This window comes from Chenopodium album, chromosome 12 (assembly GCF_948465745.1).
Source record: "Chenopodium album chromosome 12, dcCheAlbu1.1, whole genome shotgun sequence".
In the NCBI taxonomy this organism is placed as follows: domain Eukaryota; kingdom Viridiplantae; phylum Streptophyta; class Magnoliopsida; order Caryophyllales; family Amaranthaceae; genus Chenopodium; species Chenopodium album.
Window position 1 is genome coordinate 45,489,642 of NC_137845.1, and position 23,087 is coordinate 45,512,728.

A 23,087-nucleotide genomic window follows, 5' to 3' on the forward strand; every position below is an offset into this window, starting at 1 on the left:
TGGAACATCTCCCTTACCAACAAAATCAATTAGTTGATTCTCACAACACATGTAGATTCGTTTTAAATTATTGTAAACGAGACTGTGAATAAGATGGAACATCTCTTTTATCAACTGATCCTAATACTTATTGGTTGATTGGATAGATAGTTATTAGTTAAACAAATGATTATTATTTTTTTCTTTTTCTAATTTCAATGGCTAGTTGGAAGGTACGGACATCTTAGACAAAATTATATCATGTGATCTTTTCTTGATTTCATTTTCAACTCTAGATTGGTGAATTCAATTTTGGAAGATACTCGTATGGCACATATATTATATTGGCTTTGTAATTGTCACGCCAATCATACATCCGTGCGTAGTATGTTTGGATTGGGAGGCGATCCGGCGATGTGTGGTGTGTAAGTGTAAGTGTAATTGTATATGTTGATGCAAGAGCGATAGGGGTGTCTAACTATCTATTTTACACCGGAGTTTATATACATCATCTCCTTCTTTATATTTACATTGCGTAGCAACATGTAAAGATGATAGGATTATATCTTATATGAGTGGGTGTTAAAGTTATCCCATACATAATACCTCCTACGTTATATAACCAATTGAAGGAGTCAAACTATATATTTATAACCATACATGAGTCTGACCGTTCATATATGAAAGTAAATAATCTACACTATATAAAAGACGTTTCTAAATATTTATATGTGTCATGTGTGTCTCTTCTTACATTAGGATAATGCCACATCACCAATCAACAATTTTTATTCCATAATCTCATCATTAAACTAAAAATGGATACAAAGAGGTTTGAACATGCACCAAAGTACCAAACCTCAATGAATGAATACATTACTTATATTGAGTTATTGACCATCTTAACTAGAAATAAACCACGCTTTTTTTAATCCATACAAATATATAAATACATATTGGAATGTAGAATAAAAGCAAAGAATATGTAAAATAATTTATTGTTGGCATTGTATTATAATTATTGACAATAAAAAAATCATTAAACCTCTAAACTGTATAATAAAAACTTAAACTAAAAAAATAAAAACATTATTCAAAGTTGCCCCTAGAACAAAGCCCGAGTCACACACAAGTTGAACATTAAAACACTTATTAATATAATTAGAAATCACATTAATATGATTTTTAAAAACATTTCACATCATATCAATTAGGCAATTACCAATTGGTTTTATTGTTACAAAATATAAAGGTCTTCATACAATACTCATAAGTTATATTCAACATTATTCTATATACTCTATTCGTGTTTTAATAAGTGTTACACTTTGACTGACATATAGTTTTAGACAATTTAATCGATTTAAATAATGTAACTATGTAAGGGATAGTTTGATTCCTACGGGGTAAATGGAATGGAATCCAGAAAGGGTAAGAGAGATAATGGAAAGCAAAACCCATTTATTTACTTTATTGTTTGGTAATATTTGGTCCTTCACCTCTCTTTCTCCTTTTCACCATTGCACCACCACCCTTTTTCTTTCTCCTCTCATCCTTGTTAGCTATGGTGCGGAAAAGGTAGGAGAGGAGTAGCGGTGCGATGGCTTGGTTTTCTAGTGGTGTGGATAGGTAGGAGGGTTGTAAAATGGTGATGTGATGGTGGCTAAGGAATGAGAATGGAAATATTTATGGGGTAGGGAATCAACTTTGAAGGATTTAGGGGAATGGTGATGTAATGCTCTGGAAATTCCCTTCTTTGATAATACACTTTATACTCTAAATAAAACTCTTTTTAGGAAATATCCAAGATATTACCGCCATCGTGATAACGGCTAAGGCTATTTTTCAAAATCACACAACGGAAGTCTAAAATAAAACCAACTTTCAAAACAAAATTTGAGTTCACAACCTCAAAACAAAAGTAAGATTAAATAATTCACAAGTTGGAACCAATCCAAACATGGCTGCCCTTTTAAAACTCAAACTTAAATCAAACATAACAATGCTAGACCATAATCAATAATCCAATAATTCAAAATATAAAAACTAGGAAAACATAACAAGTAACTCTCTGCACTCATTCCCTTCATGCTCTTCATGCTTCAAGTATCTGTCACTTCCCCTTTATTTCAACCCTCTACTCACCATATAAATGGGTCATAGTAGGGCCAACCAAAGGAAAGCCAAACACAAACACAAAAGTACAAATCAGCAAAATCTGAGTACATATGCACCACACTAACATGAATATCCTATCATCAATAAAAATAAATAAAACATGCTTGCCATACAATCACAAGTTAACTTACCTTTGACTCATAACTAATAATATATTATTAATAGCTTTGGATTACGCATCGAAGGGGTTTCCTTACCTTAATTATCCCTTAAAATAATAAGTGACCCCTCACTTGGGAGCTAACCAAGCGAATACCAACTAGTGTCACATTGTGATGGAATTCCAGCGCATAATAATAAATAAATAAAGTACAGCATTCTGTATCCCTGTAGAAGCTATGGTTAAATATAAAACCCCATAACTTCCCCCATATGTTCATACTCTAGGTATATATGTTCCAAGAGTTTTGGTGCATATCCTCTTACACTTTACGTGATTTATCAATTTAACATGTGAAAACTCCAACCAATCAATCAAGAATATTCATAACAACATTCGCACATACACTTCCAATTCATTCTTGAATTAATTAGTGAGCACGTACTATTTATTTTAATTAAGGTTCCTTACCTAGTTTTGTGCATAAAATTACACGATTACTACCTTGGTGCATAGAATGCACTAATAAACTTGTTTGACTCAATCTCAACTTACTTGAGCGAGTAAATATATAAACTAACTTCTTGACTCAACACCAATAATAAATGGGTAAGAATTAAATTCATATATCATGCTCAATAATTATAATCATATCTCTTTAAAACATACATAAGTCTTGCTTATTAATTTCATGCTTTCTTGATACTTGAAAATAAAACATAATTCCATGATTCATACATATTCAACTTATATTATGCTTCAAATTGTTGGAATTATTGTTGGAGTTATTTCTTCCCAAAGTAAAATTCCAAGTCTAGTTTCATTTTTGCTTCAAAAGATCAATAACAATTTTGCAATTATCAATTAGTTGACTTTTTGGCCATAATTATTTCTTTCTATTACCCATTTTAAGCCTAACCGTGCATATTTGAAGCTAAGTACAATGCTAGATTGCTTGTGATTACTCAATTAAAGGAATTTAGTTGATACTCCTTGACTTGGGCATGCATGACTGTCATGAATGGCTTAGCTTCCTTCTTTGGTTACTACTCCACTATAAATTGAAGTCCCCTCCACTTCATAATGACATACGAAAAAAGGATATACTTCTCTTCTTTACTCCAAAAATGTTACACAAAGTAGTTTATTGTTTTGGGCATTGATCATTGTGTTCTCAATCTAGCTTTCCGTAGTAAACCGAAGAGTTAGAGTCATGTAACCCTGGAGGTCGATTGCTATGAGTCCGTGTGTACAAGTGCGGGGTAAATTCGACTTTAGGGCAGTGATGCTATGTCACGCCACGACATTAATTCAGATAAGTTTTTGTTCTATTATTAATTTCTATTAGTCATAATTCCTACACAAATAACATATTCACATGCTTGTATAATAACTCATGTTCATCCAACATCAATTCCAAGCATATAATCAACCAAACATGCTACCACTACTAGAATCCGGGCATATAACGACAGTTTTTCAGCGACAACTAGTAAAACTGTCGTAATATTTTAATTCTACCACGGTTTTTGTAGCTGTCGTAATATTACGAAGGTTTTTTAAATCATTGTTGAGTTACGACAGTTTTTAGCCAATAAACTGTCACAAAAGACACTACAAATAATTACAAAAAAATTTAATATTTACGACAGCTATAAATTGTCGCAAATTATTTCGAAATTATCGCAATTTGCAATAGCTTATGGCTGTCGTAGAGTTGATTTTTTTTTTATAAATTAATGGTATTTAAATACCAATTCAAAAGCCCACACCAAACCCTAAATAGTCTTATGCCGTTTCTCCTCTCTATTTCCCCTCTCAATTTCTCTCTCCTCTCCTCCCCACTTTTTTTTCTCTGTTTTGCTCTCCTCTTCCCAACCTTCTCTCAGTTTCTTTCTCCTATCCTCTCCATTTTCCTCTTTCCTCTTTCTTTCTAATGTGAAAAGAAACAAAATTCAAGGTCAAATATCTTTGGGTTTATCAAATTTCATGTTTTGAGGTCCAATTTCGTGATTTTGGGGTTCATTTGGTCAAATTCGACCATAAATATTCCAGATGTAGAGTTTTTATGGTCGAATTTGACCATTAAATCCAAAGTGGAAATTTTCGAAGGTATGCTCAATTTTTTTTTTGTATTTTTTCGTTTTTATTATTGTGGTTTTTGATTGTTTTCTAATTTTTTTGGTCTAAATTCATAATTTTGTGCTTGAATTGCCGTTTTTGTTCAGTTAATTTTCTTTTTATTTTGATTATTTGTGTCTATTTTCAATTATTTGAAGTTAACTTTGATTTTTGGGGGAGAATTTCCTTTATTTAAAGGTTATTATTATTTATGTGTTTAATTTCATTTACTTATGTTCAATTTGGTGGATGTTTTATTGATTTTTTTTTTCGTTTGATTTTTTTTGTTGCTTTTTTGTTCGAATTTTGTAGTGTTTTCGATAATTTCTGTAGTTTCATTCATTTTTTTTCCTTTTTTTGTGGGTTTTTTTTTTATATTATTTGATAAATATCTGTATTTTTTTATTTGTATTTTTGTTTGATGTGTTGTTATTTTTAGGTGTTTTTCTAGATTTTTTTAGGTTTCAATTTAATTTTGATTCTTGTTAGGTTTGGTTTAATTTTGATTTTCTTGATTTTAATGTCGTAGCTTTTGTTTTTTGGGGGTTTAATTCCAAATCTAAAGTTCGCTTGTGGGTATTTATGTGTTTTTTTTTTTTTGTTTTCTTTGGTGGTTTTGGGTGGCGTTAGGTGGATTGTGGGGGCGGTGGGTGGTGGTTCATAAGGTTGAGGATGGTGGTTAATGTTTACAGTGGGTGAAGGGGGCTAGGTTGGTGGGGTTTTCCATTTCTTTTTGATTTTTTTTATTTATTTTGCAACGGCTTTTGACTGTCGCTAAAAGGTGTTTTGCAACAGTTTTGTAAACCGCCGTAAATTTGGGACAGTTATATGCTATCGTAAGTTAATTTCTGCAACAAAATTTAAAACTGTCATTGAAATTAAAAAAGTTGTCGTAATTTTTTTTACAACAGTCAAACTGTCGTAAAAATGAAATTTTGCGACTTATCAGATTGCGACAAATCCATTACGACGGTTGGCTGTCGTAACTATTTTTAGCGACAGTTTTAATCATTTTTGCAACAGAAATTTGGCTGTCGCAAAATTGCTAATTTCTTGTAGTGTACTAATTCATCACTTAAATCATAATACACAATCCTAACTGATACTACGCATACACAAATATTCTTGTGCACATACGTACCTTGAATATTGCCTAAAATCGACCACACTTACTAGAAATGACCTAGCTCGAAGCTTCCTACAAATAAAAATACATAACTATAATTAATCTACTATTCTCACAAATTTTCAGCAACTATAATACTCTTTAAACCTTACTAATAAACCCAATTTAATGACATAAAAGCCATAAAAAATTTTCTTTAAGTGGGTAATTTAAATCCTTTCAAAAAGACTTAGTTTTCATGACTTAAATAAAATTCCAGCATACTTATTTAATATAAAACATCACTTTTAGACTAGAAAATCATATTTAAATCATTAAAACCATTTTTCCTTTTATGGGTAATCAAACTCTAACTCAATAATTAAAAAGTAGTGTGTATAATTAAATTACAACATTAAATTGAGGGCTTTAAACTCATTAAAAACATGTTTAAACTATGAATTAATCAACAACAACAACCTAGCATCAAACCCTAACCAATTACATAAAATCCCCGATTTTCAGGGTTCATAATTTAGGGTTCTTGGTTAAATAAAAATCTGAAATTTATATCAATAATTTAACAACATCATAATCCCAAATCAATATCAAAACATAATTAAAATCATGTTTTAAAATCAATAAAATGAACAATAGAATTAAATTAGGAAGAGAAAGAGAGTTTTTTTTTTCTTTTGTACCAAACCGAAAAGAGGGAGGAGAGAAGGTGGCCGGCGGTGGTGCGTCGGCTGCTGTTGTTGGTCGTCGGTTGTGCGCCGGTAGCTGGTGGTGGCGCCGGTGGCTGCTGCCGGCGTGGGTGAGGGGAAGAAGAGAGAGTGGCGTGGGAGAGAAGAGAGAAACAGAAGAAGAAAAATAAGAGGAAAAGGAGAGAGAAAATAAAAGGAGAATTTTGGAATTTTTGTGAAATCCGACAATTATGAATCTTGAGTAGAAAAATCTTAATGTTTAAAAAAATTATAATTACAACACTGCCATTACTAAACCCTACTCCTCCTTAACTTTTCCTTTGGAGCCAACTTTTTGGGCCTTTAACTTTCCTTAACTTCCCAATAAGTTGGTCCACTCATTTAAATAAGATTGACCCAATTAAAAATGCTCTTGTTGCCTCAATTAATTACTCATTTAATTTTATACACACTTACATATTATTTTAAATAATTAATTTCTTTTAAAATGAAATGAATCATTCAAATAAATAAAATAAATAATTTATATATATAAATATAATAAAAATACGGAGTATTACAGGTGAGTGTAAAGGAAATGGGAAAAGAATAAATAAAAAAAGGTAAAAAAAAAATAAAAAGGTAAAAAAAAAAATAAAAAAAAAAAAAAACTTAACAAACAACAACAAAGGGATTAAGGGCATTTGATCCCCTTTCCCTTTGATGGATACTCCCAACCAAATAGCCCCTATTGGGGTATTAAAGAAAATATAAAAGAAAGATAGTAGGGTTAATAGTTGTATTGAAAAGTAATAAATGTGAGAGGGAAAGAATAATAAGAAGGAAAATATAACAACAACAAACCAACCTTTGCTCCGTTCTCCTAAAATAGACCAGCCTTTAAATCTTCCCAAAATAAACACAAGTTTGCATTTTTTTTCTCCCATAATTAACCAAGTTGACTTATGACCTAAATAACCGGTCACTTTCTTTTCTTTTTATTTAAATATCTTTTTACTTTAAAAAATTAACAAAAAAAAAATTAAAAAAAAAACGAAAAACTCTGACCACCGCCAACCCTCCTCCCCCAACCACTGCCAACCACTTCCCCTCCCTCCCCCAACCACTGCTAGCCACTTCCCCTCCCTCCCCCTACCGATGCCCGGTGCTCAACCCACCCCGAGGCGCCGACTACCCCACCCCTCCCTTTCGACCTTTCCTCCTCTTCTCCCACCCAAAATCGCTGAAACCACCCTAAATGAGGGTGATTTGCAATTTGCTATGTTTTGTGATGTTAGGGAAGTGCAACGGTGATGCGGGCTGATATGGTGGCAAACTTGTGTTATTTTGGGAAGATTTAAAGGTTGGTCCATTTTGGGAGAATGAAGCAAAAGTTGATTTGTAGTTGTTAAATTTTCCTAATAAAAAAAGTACTAGTGAGTTTGGGTGAAGATTATGAAAGGAAAATGATATAATATTAAATGTAGCTTTTACCAAAATGTAACACTTGTTAAAACACGGTTGCATTTGATAAATGTGACACTTATTAAAATGATGAAGGGAATAGATGAAGGGAATAGATAGTGAGATTAGTCAAATGTGTCAACAATATAATAGAGGTAGTACGAAAAACTATACCTTTTGGGATTGAAATGGGTGTGATTTTGGGGAAGAATGATGCAGTAGAAGTAGGAGGGATAGTGAATAAGAATGATGCCATACAAAAAACTATACTCATTCATCCCAAATTCCAAAAATAACGGCAATATTTGACTTTTTAAAATCAAATTTATTGTTTAACCTTATATCTTACGAAGTTATGACTATACTAAACATATCAAATGTGATTTTTTTTTTTTCTTTCTTAGGAAACTCAACTGTGATCTTAATACATCTAATTTGATGTAAATTTCAATCTTATCTTAAGTATATAATCTATATTGATATGTAATCTAAACTATATCTATTTGTATTAATCTATATCTATATCTATACTTAGCACTCCTTCCGTTTCACTTTGTTAGTCTCATTTACTATTTTGGACGTTTTAAAAAGATCTACCCATATTGAATGTATTCTACTTTTAACTTAGTTTCTAAACACAAACCATAAATCTATACTAAGCCACATGTCATCAAAATCACTCATATGCCACATGTTACTTCCATTAATCTTTCTTTTTTATGTTCCCTTTTTAAGTCTTATGCATTCCAAAACTTGCAATAATAAGTAAGAAAATGAAGTGTTTTATTTCCAATATAATAAATTAAAGTTAAACTAATTAGTACGCATTACATAAACAATAAATTTGTCTTTTCATCTCCTAAACTTAAAATACTCCGTATAACCTAAACCAACATGTCATTTCGTACCCCATAATAACTATATATATACCTAACTAAATTCCAAAACTACATCAACGCATATAACACAAATATGCAACACATTTCTAGAAAAGTAACCTAAGTAACAACCTGTGTATCGAACGGGTCAAAAGGCTAGTCAATCTATTCAAAAGCGTTCCTAAGAATGTATATGTGCCACGTTGATCCTTCATTACGCCACGTCACCCCACTCAATCTATAAGTAATACTAAAATAACAACCGTTGATATCATCTCTTTCCCCAAATTGTACATGTGTCAGCTTTTCCTTCAATTTTTCCCGCCTGAACTTTGTTTTTTCAAAAGCTAAATATTAACTTCAAAGCACTTTTATACGATATATTATCTACATATAACTAAACTTAAGGATAAATATTAACCTTGTATATATGTTCATTACTCCATCTAATTACAAAATACCACTAAATTTTGTTATAGACATGAATTTTCTTTAGTTTATATTAGTTTAATTATTGTAGTTTGGTTTATGTTAATACACAAATTTTACCTATTTTGAGTGATATATGACTAAAAATGTACATGATTATAAATTGTTTTTATTATATATGTGCATCGCACGGGATCTAATCTAGTTTTTTTGTTATACCACGTGGTTACTTGTATCTCATTATCACCAAGATTTGAAAATGCAACCTCGCTCTAATTCTAAAACTAATTGTCTTACCACCAAATTATTTAATATTTTATGTTACCTTTTGAATATAAAATATTAATGGGTAGCGAATGCCAATATGAATTATCCGAGGTATTGCCGGAACTCAAATACTAGTTGAAAATAACAAATTTTTGGTGCAGTGGGCCACACCATTTGGTAGGGGTTACCCAAGTTTTCTTGTTAGGGGTTACTCAGGTTTTATTTATTAGGGGGTTACCCGAGTTGTTCGGTTAGGGGTTACTCGATTTACTCGGTCAGCGGTTACTTGAGGGGTTTGAATATGGGTTATTCGGTCATGGGTTACTCGGTTAAGGGTTACTCGGTCATGGGTTACTTAAGTTACTCAGTCAGGGGTTATTTAAAGAGTTTGATCAGGGGTTACTCGAGTTACTCGGTTAGAAGTTACTCAGTCATGAGTTACTCGAGTTACTCGGTCAGGGGTTACTTGAGGGTTCAGTCAGGGGTTACTAGAGGGGTTGCTTTGTCAGGGGTTACTTGAGGGGTTACTCGGTCAGGAGTAACTCAAGTAACCCTTGACCGAGTAACTTGAGTAGCCCCGAAAACTCGAGTAACCCCTGACCAAGAAACTCGAGTAACCCCGACAATTTGAGTAATCCCTGATCTAGAAACTCGGGTAACCTCAAGAACTCGAGTAACCCCTGACCGATAAACTTAAGTAACCCCTACCGCATGGTACAGCAGGCCGCATACAAAAATTTGTGAAAATAATAAGGAAATTTTGTCAGAAAACCATTTATAACAACTATTTTGTTGGAAAAAAACTTACAAAATTTTTTTAGCAAGCAGAAACCAAAATGTGAAATATTTTTGTTAAAAACAACCAAAAATCTCTAATCACTCAATTAACCACTAATTTCCCCTTAATTCTTCTAATTACTCATAACTCTCACTAACTATTTAATAATTAAGTATATTTTTTAATTGAAAAAAAAAAACCACCCTCACCACCACCGGTCAGCCACCCTATCCTTCTCCCCCTCCCATGGCAGCAACCCCCTCCCCCATCCCTAGCCGCCGCCTGGAACCCCTCACCCCCGCCGAACTGACCCCCTCCCTTTCCCCTTTATCCTTGCTGACCACCCTCCTCCGTAAAACCACCCACCAATACCACCTTCCGCCATAACCACAACCCAGAAAACCACCCCAAAACCCCAACCAAAACGCTTCATACGCAACCAAATCCCCTCCTCAATCTTCAACAATCTCTCCTTAAATGCTGCAATCTCTCTCCTCCCATCTAATTACAACTTCGAAAATCCCTCCTTAAATGCCACAATTGCTTTTGAGTTGTTTCAATTACTCACCGGGAAAGTTCAATTTGGTGTGATTCTAGGTTGGATTCATTTTTGGGTTAGGGTTTAGGATGGTGGTCACGACGAGGGTGAAGGGGAAAGGGAGGAGGTCGGTTCGACGGTGGAGGTTGGTCGGCGGGGGTGGGGGGGTTCTAGGCGACGGCTGGGGATGGGGGAGGGGGGCTGCTGCCATGGGAGGGAGAGAAGGAGAGGGTGGCTGGTGGTAGTGAGGGTGATTTTTGTTTTTTTTTTTATTTATAAATCAACTTAATTATTAAATATTTAGTGAGAGTTATAAGTAATTAGAAGAATTAAGGGGAAATGAGTGGTTAATTGAGTGATTAGAGATCTCAGGTTGTTTTCAACAAAAATATTTTACAATCTGGTTTCTCTTTGCCAAGAAATTTTTGTAAGATTTTTTTCCACAAAATACTTGTTATAAATGGTTTTTTCTGACAAAATTTCCAAATTATAATGATGAAAGATATTGAGTACATGACTCATAAGTCATAACTCGTGCAAGGTCAAATATGACTAAGAAATAGAATAAGTTTGAGAGCAACTAAAGAGCTTGCCCACCACTAATGTTATGGGCTAAAATTATTTTATAATCGGCTAGAATTTTGTCTTGGTGGTTATCAGTGTATTGGGCTCTAACATGAAGCTTTTACGCAATAGTGGTGGTTTGCACGTTCTCATTTGTCAATTCTCCATGCTAGGGATATTCCGATAATGGGAATGATACAACGGTCGTGTCAAGTCGTTAGTCGTGTGTGCCTATCAAAAATAACTAAACTAATCATATTGCCACGTAGTTCGGCAAGTAAAAATCAAATCCCAAGAGACGAATGAATTAACCAATTCAATAAATTATACTTTCTCCGTTTCTTTATAATTGCAACACACACTTTCTCACGATATTTAAGAAAAAATGGACCTTACATGATATAATAAATTTAAAATAAAGTTAAGAGGTTGTTAGAAGCATAATCAAATGGGTCATGAGCTTAAAGTAGGGTAATTTTGCCAACAAATACCATTTAAATGTTCACTTTTTAGAACAATTACCATTTAATTTTTTTGTTTTTTTGAAAAACTACCACAAAAACTTTGAATAGCACTAGCACATTTAATTTTCCGACAAGAATCTTCAGTTGAGAAACCTTAATTTATAAAACTTTAAGGAAATTTTAGATTTTAACACCGCACAAAAACCCGAAATTGATTTTTAACACCCCCATAAAAAAATTTATTTTAACACCAGACAAAATTCCAAAAAATGGATTTTACCACCACTTTACTGATTCCGTTTAGGAATCCGTTAAGTGGGGTTATAAAGACACGTGTCTAAAACTACCCCCAGCCCCACCACCGCGCCAACACCGCCCTCCCCCAACCCACCCCCTTGCCGGCGCCCAGCGTCCCAGAGAAACGCCCAATGCCAGTGACCCATCCCAACCACCCTTTCCCCCACCTACGCACCCCAACCCCTCCCCTTCCCCATTTTTGTTTCCCGACCCCCACCCCGAAACCACCCCCCCTAAACGCCCCTTTCCCCGGAAACACCCCTTCCCCCACCCTCGAAAACACACTTCTCCCCTTTCCCCTTCCCTTAATCGACCCCCTAACTGTAAACCACCACCCTGAAACCACCCTAAACAGGTTTTAGGGTTTCGTTTGGGGTGGTAGGGAATTGATTAAGGGACGGGGAAAGGAGAAGGAGGGCGTTTCCGGGGGAGGAGGGTGTTTCCGAGGGAGGGGGGCATTTAGGGGGTGGTTTCGGGGTGGGGGTCGGGAAACAAAAGTGAGGAAAGGGAGGGGGTGGGGTGCGTAGGTGGGGGGAAGGGGGTGGGGTCGCCGACACCCGGCAATTCTCTTGGCCACCAAACACCAGCAGGGGTGGGTTGGGGATAGTTTTAGGTTTTTTATTTTATTTTAAAACAAATAAAATAGTGACACGTGTTACTGTGGACCACACTTAACGGAATTTTTAGACAGAACCCGTTAAGTGGTGGTAATACCCATTTTTGGAAATTAGTGTGGTGTTAAAATAATTTTTTTTATGGGGGTGTTAAAAACAATTTTCTGGTTTTTTCAGGTGTTAAAATCTAAATTTTCCAAATTTTGATCAATTATGGTAGAGAAAACAAGGGAATTTGGAAACCGAATACTATTAAATGTAAATCGTCTTTAATTTCGCATTATAATTGTTTTAATTTCTCAATTGAATATTAAAATTAGGGTTCATAGGCAAAAAATTGAATTTAGGGTTTTGCAAAATTGTGGAATTTGAGGCTATTGATGTTGTAGACTAATATTGTCACTTAATTTGGGTTTTTTGGAGGGAAATTTTATAAAATACGCCCCCACAATGGAGATTCTTGCTGAAAAAACAAAATATAGTAGTGCTACTCAAACTTTTTTTTTGTTTTTGTGGTAGTTTTTAAAAAAAAAATTCAAAATGGTAGTTTTTTTCAAAAGTGGTAATTTAAGGACTTGTTCTCTTCAGTTTAATTTTAGTTCATTTCAGTTCACTTCAATTCCCAATTTCCTTCTCTCATAAACAGTTCAATTATCTTAGTTCAGTTCAGCTTAGTTCCGTAAATCAGAATAGGGCCTAAATGGTAATTGTTGGCAAAATTACCTCAAAGTAATAGTTCAATTTTCACCATAAAAACCTTTCTTTTATAGTGTATTGCAAATATTGTGACATTTCTATTTTAGAAAAGTGTTGCAACTATAAAGAAACGGGAGAAGTAGGAATTATGTAATCCCCATGATTTTGTAATTATTATTATTATATTTTATTATTAATTATATGATTATTTTACGATAATTATATATTTTTATAAATATTTTGAAAATAATAAATTAAATTTAAGTTATTTAGTTAATACTAGCTATTGACAATAATCATTCTACTCATACAAATTTAGAGTCTAGTCCAAGTTACCTTAAAGCCCAACTTTACACTTTATTTCTAAACCTTGATATATATTTGGGCCTAAACAAGTTAACCTAATTACATTTGGATTAGGAAACTCCAAAAACCCACTTCTTATTATTTATACCCACTTAAACTTTTTCCCCTTCTTCTACATCTCAATCTTACGTACAAAAGAGAAACCCCAATACTTTTCCCCTTTGTTTCACTGCTTTCACGATAAAAAAAAATAATAAAATTTGCTACACTCTTGCTGCCGTCGATGCTAGCCCACCACCGGCGCCACCCTACTGCCTCCGGCGACCACTCCGCACCACCACTGACCAGCAGCAACCAGTTCGCCCTTCTCTCTCCCTCCTTCCTTCTTTCTGTTTCTTTTGTTAAATTATTTCAAGTTTTAATCTTTATTAAGTTTTTGTTTTTGAATTGTTATTATTATTGTTTAATAATGTTTAATCACTCTAAAAGACTACAAACTTGTGAATTATACTATGTTTAATTTATTGAATAAAATTTCAGATTTGGTTTAATTAAGAATTAAAGGTTTAAACCTTGATTTTTCATGATTTTTAGGGTTTAAAACGTGTTAATTAAGTTATCTAATTATACTATATCTAAATTATATTAAAGCTTAATTATTTTGATTATATATAAAATTTCAGATTTAGTAAAGTTTTAATTTTAGGTTTAAATTGTCTTAATTTCATATTTTTATGTTTTTAATCTTATAAAACAATGATTGTGAGTATTTTATGATTATAAAGCCTTGAACTTTAAAGCCTAATCTCAAGAATTAATTTTCAGATTATTGTTCCATGTTTTGAAGTCTCTAATCTATATCTATATACTATTTTAAAACAGGAAAATTTGAAGAAAATCTATGCCACGTGGCCCCTTTAAATTTTAGGTTTTTTTTTTTAAAAAAAAAAATTTCATAAAAAAAAAAAAACATTCAATTCTCTCTTCTCTGTATTTTTTTTTTCCAAACGACGCTATTGCTATTAGATTTCCTACATTAAATATTTACAAATAAGTTGATTGAAAAATCTTAACTGCTACCTTATCAATCCTCTTTATCTCTCCTCATAATCAGCCTAATTTTTCAAGGTTAGTCCTTTCCCCTTAATTTCTCATATTTTCAATCACTTTTTGTGTTTAAATTTTGTCCAAACTCCAACATACATCGATTTTCAAGAAATCTACCAATAGTTAAAAAAAAATATTGAGAAATTAGAAGGGCAGTAGGAATTTGAAGAACAAGGTATATTTATTGATTAATCTTATTTTGGTTCTTGATTTAAGCAGTTTTGATTCGTGATTTTTATTTTTGTGGTTTTTTAAACATTTTTTTTTATAAATGAATACTTCATTTTGTATACATTATTAAACAATTTTGAACATTTTGACTTCAATTTTTGTAGGCTTTTATTCCTTCTTAATTTGATAAATTTTTCATTCACTACTTCATAAAAAGCTCTTAATGTGTTACTGTATTATTTTGACATCAATTGTTGTACTCTGTAGGAAATTCCTGCTTTTTTTAAAAAAAAAAAAAAAAAATTAAGATTTTTTTTTCCAAGTATAAGGTTGTCAGGTTTTTTTTTTTTTCTACAGTATTATTTTATTTAATTTTTTTTAATCAAAATCTATATGCATTTGAATCTAAGAACAAGGATGCTTGCTTGTTTAAATGTGACCATGTTTAAAATAACTAAAAGAATGCTTCGTATTGAATTTTTCCTTTGGTTTCCTTTCAAGTCTTGCTTATCCCATTTTCCCGAATTGATTTCATTTATTTTTTTCCTTTTTTGACGAGAAACTAATTTCATTATTATCAGTTGTAAACACCCAAATGTGTCTCCCCAAAACCAAACCCAGTGATGAATACCTTTTGCGTCGAATGATTATCGAATGAGGTGAAAGTGTGAAAGGTCAAGTGTTGCGATTGGTTTTTATTAAAATTCTTTCTTTCTGTTTTCGAAAACAACTCTATTTTATGAAAACAGCCAATCCAGTTTAGTTTGGTCCACGACAAGGGGCCAATAATAGTGTAGTTGGATGGGGCTTGCAAAGAGCTTTCCAACGATATATTATAAGCCCAATTCCGATAAATAATGAGGAAGTTAAGGCCAAAACACTAAACTGGGCCCGGTTTGATCTTTACATGCGGCCCAATGATCTAGGAGAGGGCCCAATGTTAATTATTATTCCTAAAGTTATTAGAATTGATTATAGTCTTTTAGAATTCTCTAGAAGGTTCTCTTTAATCCTAATAAGATTAGGATTAATAATTAGATTTTGATAAAGTTTTATTTGGAATAAAGTATTGTTTTATGAAAGATACGATTTCAGTTTTCATACGGACTTTACAAATCGATTTTGATTGATAAGTGGAATCCGTGTTTGAAAGCGCGTAGGACTCCAGGCTGTCGCCAAACGACACGCGACAAGCCCTGTCGCCACGCAACAGGCCTTGTCGCCACGCGACAAACCCTGTCGCCTGGCGACAAGGTTGGTTTTGCAGCGACAGAGTGGAATTTTATTCCTTATCAAATTCTACCTATTTCCGGACTGTTTTCTTATAAATAGGGTCCTAAACCTCCGTTTTTATTCACCAATTCTCATCAATTTTCAATCATCAACAATCATCTTTCTCTCTCTAAAGCTAGAAGCTTTCTTTCTCTATTCTTTTTCTAAACCTTCCCTCAAAAACAATTCCTCGTACATTAGCACTAGACACATCTAGCCAAGTTCGAAGTTGCCTTTGCCCTATACGTGAAAGGTTATAATTTCTGAGGGTTTGGTCCGTAATCTCTATTTCAATTATTTAATTTAATTGTTTGAATTTATATTTTCCTCGAAGTTACTTACGCGTGTATTTTGTTATTAGAAAGAGGCACGAGGCATCAAAGTATGTAATCTTATTGCTCTATTCTTGTAGAAAGCATGTTTAAGTTTGTTTAATTCCTAGCATCATGTTAGGATGTTGTTATTGCTTTCTAGTATCATGTTTAGGGTGCCTTTTACTCTTTTCTAATATCATGTTAGTAACATGTTAGGGATAAAGCTTTGATTTTTATTGCTTAGTGACATGCTAGGGTTTGTTATTAATCTTGTGAGTATCATGCCTAGGATCTTGCTATTATTATGCTTTAACGTGATTATGATAATTATGGTAATTATGATGATTGTTATAATTTTGATGATTATTATGTTGCTTAATGTTATATTTATTGTTATTGTTTAATCACGCCTTTTATGCATGTTTAAAGGGAATTTGTACTTGTAATCACGCTTAATAAGATAATTAATAATCTTGCTTAGGGCTATTATGATTATAATTCAAGTGATCGCCAATAATAGTTTTGTTTGTGCATTAATATTCAACCAACATAGATAAACAGGTTTAGGGTTAACCTCTTGATTGCATGTTAGTCGGAAAGCGCACATGAATACGAGAAGAATGAAGTAGAGGCCTATTTAGGGCAGGTTCAATCTCTTTTAGGTTGGATTTGTACCTTCATCCCCCAACCCTATTTGGTTCAAGACCTTTTGGAGTTGACGATCTCATGGATCGTTAAGGGGTGTAATCTTCACCTTGTGAACGGTTTACAAGTTCCTAAAACTTGTTGGCGACTCTTTTGCTCTAGCTTCCTTCCCTTTGGACGCCACCATGCTTAAGTGTATGATCACAGTGGGGTTCAAGCTTGGGGTTAATGGCTTGAAATATTCCCTACAGTTTTTGGCGACTCCACTGGGGAGGATTTTTATTTTAATTCCTGAAATCTATTTTGGCAATTATTTAGAATGAGTGGATGAGACTCGAAAAGTTCTAAGTATTTCATGTGCGTAATTTTGATTAGCATTATTGTCATATGCATAAAAAAGGTCCTCATTGGATAGACCATCCGAAATGATTCAAAAACATAGGATTTTTACACATAGGAAATTTGAGAAATATCTTTCACAACTAGAATTGAAATAACGCTGCGAAATCTGGAAAATTCTAAGAGCGTAGAAACCTGCTGAGGCATGTAGGAACTAGCGTCTAGAAAACAGGGCTTGTCGTTTGTAAAGTGCTTCTGTTGCCTGGCGACAGTTCTATCGCTTGGGGACAGGGGTACTTTTGCGGCGACACTCCCTGTAGTCTGGCGCCATGTTCTTCCAATACCGAGCCAGAACTCTGCCTTCTTTTTTTGGCCATTTCTAGCACTGTTGGCTCAATTCTACTTCCTGATTGAGTTTTTCTCACTTCTCTGAAACCCATATGTGTTCTACATATGGACATAACCCTTTGGGGGTTCACGCTCCATCTACCCAATCGAACGCTCCTTGCAACGACGGGTACATCCGAGTTTGTGAATCTACTAAACCGTGGAAGCAAGTTTTTAACTTGCGGGGTCCCATCCACTCGCGCCAACCCTTCCAAAGGTAAGGCTTCCGCGCGGTGCATCCGGACTCATAACCATGGACCCTCTTTGACTAACTCATATCCCAAACTTTAGAGAACTAGAGCCATGGTTAGGTTACAAACTCAATGCATCATGTTGTGACTACTTGACTATTTGTGCATTCTTTGCTTGTGCATACTTTATATGTGCTAACCGTTTGTTTGACTTGTGTTTAAGTCTAAATAAACCAATTAATGACTAAAAAGGACTTTGTCTAATTAATGAATTAATTAATTAATTTGACTAATTAAAGACTAATAAAGTAATTAATCTAACTTAGTACGACTGTAGGCATGTCCCCTTAAAGTAAGATTACTGGAAACAGTCCCAGATTAATGTTCCAGCAATGGCGCAGGAGTTTGGGCTGTGGCGCCGCATTTTAATGTTTGTCGCCTGGCGACAGGTTTGTCGTCTGGCGACAAGCTTTAATCTGTGGCGACAGTTCTATTGTTCCGGCGACAGTCCAGATTCTTACTCGAGTCATCATGGTCATACACAAGAGTCTTAACATGTCACCTACACTTACTAGAGTTAGCACACACTTTGTATAGTCACCATGACCATGTCTTAGGTTCATGCATGAGTCGGTTTTTTCCGTCATTTGAATTGGGGGTACATTCTATTCCTAATTTTTTCATATCTCTCCATCTACATCATCTTTCCATTCTCTACATGCTTCCCCCATGTCACAATATTCACTCTTCCTACTTTCTTCCATCCATTGCATATTGAATAGAGTTGAGTCAAATAATTAACAATGAATATCCCTTAATTTCCCTTTCCACAGTACTTGGTCAAGGAGAAGAAGGACGATTAATCAAAGACAACACCTTTATTCAAGTTCAACTTTTTGATAAGCCAATCGGTCGAAAAAGGAAAGCTAAGAAGATAATGGCAAGTCGGGAAGAAGTCAACGAACTCAAGGGACAAGTGGCTAACATTGCTGAAATGTTGAAGAATCTAACTCTCCAAATCAATGACCCTGTGAGACAACAGCAAATGGAGCTCATCCAGGAAAATTTGGGCAAATTGTCCAATGACTATAGATTGCAGGGCATTATCTCACAAGGGGTCTCGGTGGACAAGGATCTTCTTCCGCAGAAGTTCAATGCCAACGACATCCCGAAATTCAAGGCAATGGATAACCCTTATTTTCATTTAAGAGCCTTTGAAACTATAATGAATGAATATTAAGGGAATAGAATAAGAAGCTTTTCATTCTGTGTTCTCTCTATCTTTAGAAACCGTTTGTCAGCAATGGTACTTTTCTCTTGATAAAGAGAAAACCTCTAGTTGGGAGTCAATAACAAACGATTTCATAGATAGATATAAGTGCAACATTCAAGACGAAACAGACCACAGACAACTTGAGATGTTAAAACAAAAAGAAAACGAAGGGTTCACTTCTTTCTTCAACAAATGGAGGGAAACTTCTGCTAACATGGTCAAGGTTCCTACCGAGAAAGAATCTGTGAGGATGTTCATCAAGAATCTTTAAGAAAAATATGCAAAGCACTTAAAATATCAACACAACTTGAATACTTTCAAGGCTGTGTATAATATAGGAATTGACATTGAAGATGACCTTCTGAAAGATAATAGTGCGAGAGGAAGGAAGAACGACCATCCTTCTTCTTCCTCTCCCATTAATGAAGTACATGCTACGATCACCTCCAAACCACGAATCCAAAGGTAAAGAGTGTTCACTCCACTTGGTATGAGCTATGAAACAGCTTTCGAAAAATTACACCACAAAGGACTAGTCATGCCCATAGGGCCTATCAAAGATCCAGTTCCATAAGCCAGGCCACCCAAGTGGGATCCTAATAAGCACTGCAAATATCACCAAGGAAAGGGTCACGACACTGAGGAGTGTTGGAAACTCAAAGAAGCTATTCAAGATCTGATCGTTGATGATAAAACTTCTGAGATTCTAGCCATCGCAGAAGATCAAACATCCTTCGATCCTTCACTCCTTATCACACCTGTAGGTAAGCCCATGATCGAGACAGCATATATAACCTCTCTTGATGAAGTGGTCGCGATTGAGGAGGATGAAAGTATTATCTTAGATAATATCAGGGAAGACTTGTCAAGTCTAAAAGAAGACGTTCGAAAACTGCAAGATGTCATTTCCATGCTCTTGAATGTGGTAGAAGGATTAGAAAATCGGATGATAGTTGTTGAACAAAATTCTCACCAAGGATCTAATGAAGAACTCAATGCTCCTAAGCCACGGACAAAACGAACCATTGAAGAATACACACCAATAGGAATGACTTACAATGAAGCTTTTGACTGTCTCCACGATCAAGGTCTCATTCGCCCCGTTGGTCCCAGTCAAGACCCTCCGCCTAAAAAACGGTATCTCAATTGGGACCCAAAATCTTATTGCCGATACTATAGAGGTCGTGGTCATACCACCGAAATATGTCTCGCTCTCAAAGATCGTATTCAAGACCTCATTGATTCAAGTTTCCTTCATGTTCCTCCGCGCGACAAGAAGGCCAGGATTAGTAACAATAATAACAGTGGCTGGAAAGGAAAGAGGAACGACAATCCTTCTTCTTCCAAAGCTACCCACTCGAACAACGTTAGCATGCTTAACTTGGATGAGGTCCTTGCCTTGAACAAACGAGAGCAAAAGAGAACCTTTACACCTATTAGCATAAGTTATGACACAGCATTCGATCGCCTTCATGCAAAAGGTTTTATAACTCCCATAGGACCGTTTGGGGACCCACCTGTCGAGAAAAGAACGACTAGCTGGAACCCCAATGCACACTGCAAATATCATCAAGGTAGGGGTCATACTACCGAGAGCTGTTGGAAGCTAAAGGAAGCAATTCAATATTTGATCGACAATAACAAGCTTCCTATACCTCTAGTCGGCAAGAAGACCGAGTGATGATAAGACACAAGACAAGAGGCGAGCTTCAACGACAAGATTTCGTGACCTCTTTTTCTATTTCTTTTTTATTCCTTTCCCCAATAAGTCTAGCATATGCACCATTTTATTCTCCTTAGATTTATTTTGTAGGGTCATTATTTCTTCCCCTTTTAATAAAATGAGCATTTATTTTCTTGCATATGATCATCGCATTGCATTGCATTCATAAAAAAAATAAAAAAAAATGTCGAACTAAGCATAAGGTATACCAATGATTTGAGGCACCCCTTGTAGCCACATCACATCACCTTTCACCTTTTAAAAAATACGCAATCCTTTTTTGATAAACCACTTTGAGCCTCATCTAACGATAGACCTGTCATTTTTCAACCCATATCTATCTAACCTTGGGATGGGATGGTGTGCAACTTATGCAATTTTCAAAGAACAAAAGCTCAAAAATTCAAAAAGCAAAAATGATAAAAGTGTACAAAAGGGCAAGTATTCCAATGTCTTTGACATGAAAACGTCTTTGATATGAACACGTCTCAGATTGCGTTTCTTATAGAGTGCTCGATACCGTGCCTGAGAAACATGAATGCCAAGTGAGTGATAGACCGCATGATGATTGCCCACGCTTATAAAAAAAGAGATTTGAATTTGAAAACATGATAAAGGAAAAAGAGAGAGGAAAATACAAAGAGTTAAAACACTCAAGCATACAAATACAAAGATACAAAAACAAGGTTGCACACCTTGGGGGCTTATCTAGGGTCTTGAGCCTTTATCCCTTTCTTCTTCAACCTTTAGCCTAACCACGTTACAACCCTCAAAAGACCTCTTTGAGGTATACACACACTTGTGCAAGGTTCGGCTAGAGCTACGTTCGGCCTGATTCCTAACGGATACGTAGGCAACCTCACATTGGGGTGCGGCCGTAATAAAAATGCATTCACATTTACGTTCAAAATTGATCATATCTAAGAAGTTCCAAGGCTCATCCTTTTCCACTTAGAGCTAGACTTGGGGGCTTGATCCTTACATTATTAGCCTACCCAGCCTAAGAGTCACCACCATTTAACTCTTTTCAAAATATTTTTCCACACACTTAGTCCTTGCGGCCTAACTTTAGTGTCACTTTCACACACTACACAGATACATGACCAAATAGTCTTTCCCTTAGGAACCATTCGCCATGAAATCTTAACACAACGTTGGAGCATACTTTGTCATAACAAAATCACTCATCACTCATCATTGCATCACAAAGTATGAAGTATTTAGTCTCCGCGCCTAAGTTACCTAAATACTTTCATTATCGAGTCAACCAGGATAGTCTAAGATGTTACAATCCTTGTACTGTGAGAGACAACGTTAACGGAATAAGCTCATTCAACATGCACCATCAAAAACTTCGCTTCTTTCTTTTTTCGCGTCTTTCTTTTCCGGGAGAAAGTCGGTACCCTCCACAAAAATGACGGAAATTTTTTCTTTTTCGAGTCGCACGATCACATTACAATGCACACACGAGTCATGTACACATTGAGTCATGTCGTGTTATCACATCGAGTTAAGTCTACGCACACGAGTCGATTTGAGTACATCAAGTTACACGTCGAGTCAAGCAATACTAAGTCTTAGGTCAACCCTAAAGAAAGATAAGCAAAGTCCTATTGTCCAAAATATAAATGCAGGTACATTCCAGTGAGCAAGAACATTCTCGGATTTTTTTAAAAAAACCGCGAATGAAAACCTGACTCCAGCGTCAAACGACAAGGCTGTCGCCTGGCGACAGAAGAAAAGCGCGGCGCCAGAGTCTTCCAGCAGGTGTCAGTGCGGCGACAGCGGTTTCCAGTGTGCGCCGGAGCAACGATGAGATGCATGGCCCCATATTGGATTATGCGGACCTCATACAACGATTTCGGGTTCCTTGGTACGCCGGTTAGCCCCTATAAGCAATTTGACTTGATTAAGTAGTCGGCTTGATTACAATCGCAATAAGTGATTAACCTGACGAAAGATCGTCTCACTTAGCTTAAAGCGCCTAAACATTGGCTCATCGCAAGACACCGACATACTGGTTCATAAACAACAGAGGCACCGACATAATGTTCACAAGCAGCAAAAGCGCCGACGTATTAGCATAGCGGAAGCAAAGTTCAAAGCGAGCTTTAAAGATCAACAAGCGTTGGTCTTCGGAAGTTTTCTTCGGAATATTATTGCAACAAACATTCAAGTATCAAAGCTCTATTGTTCAGAGA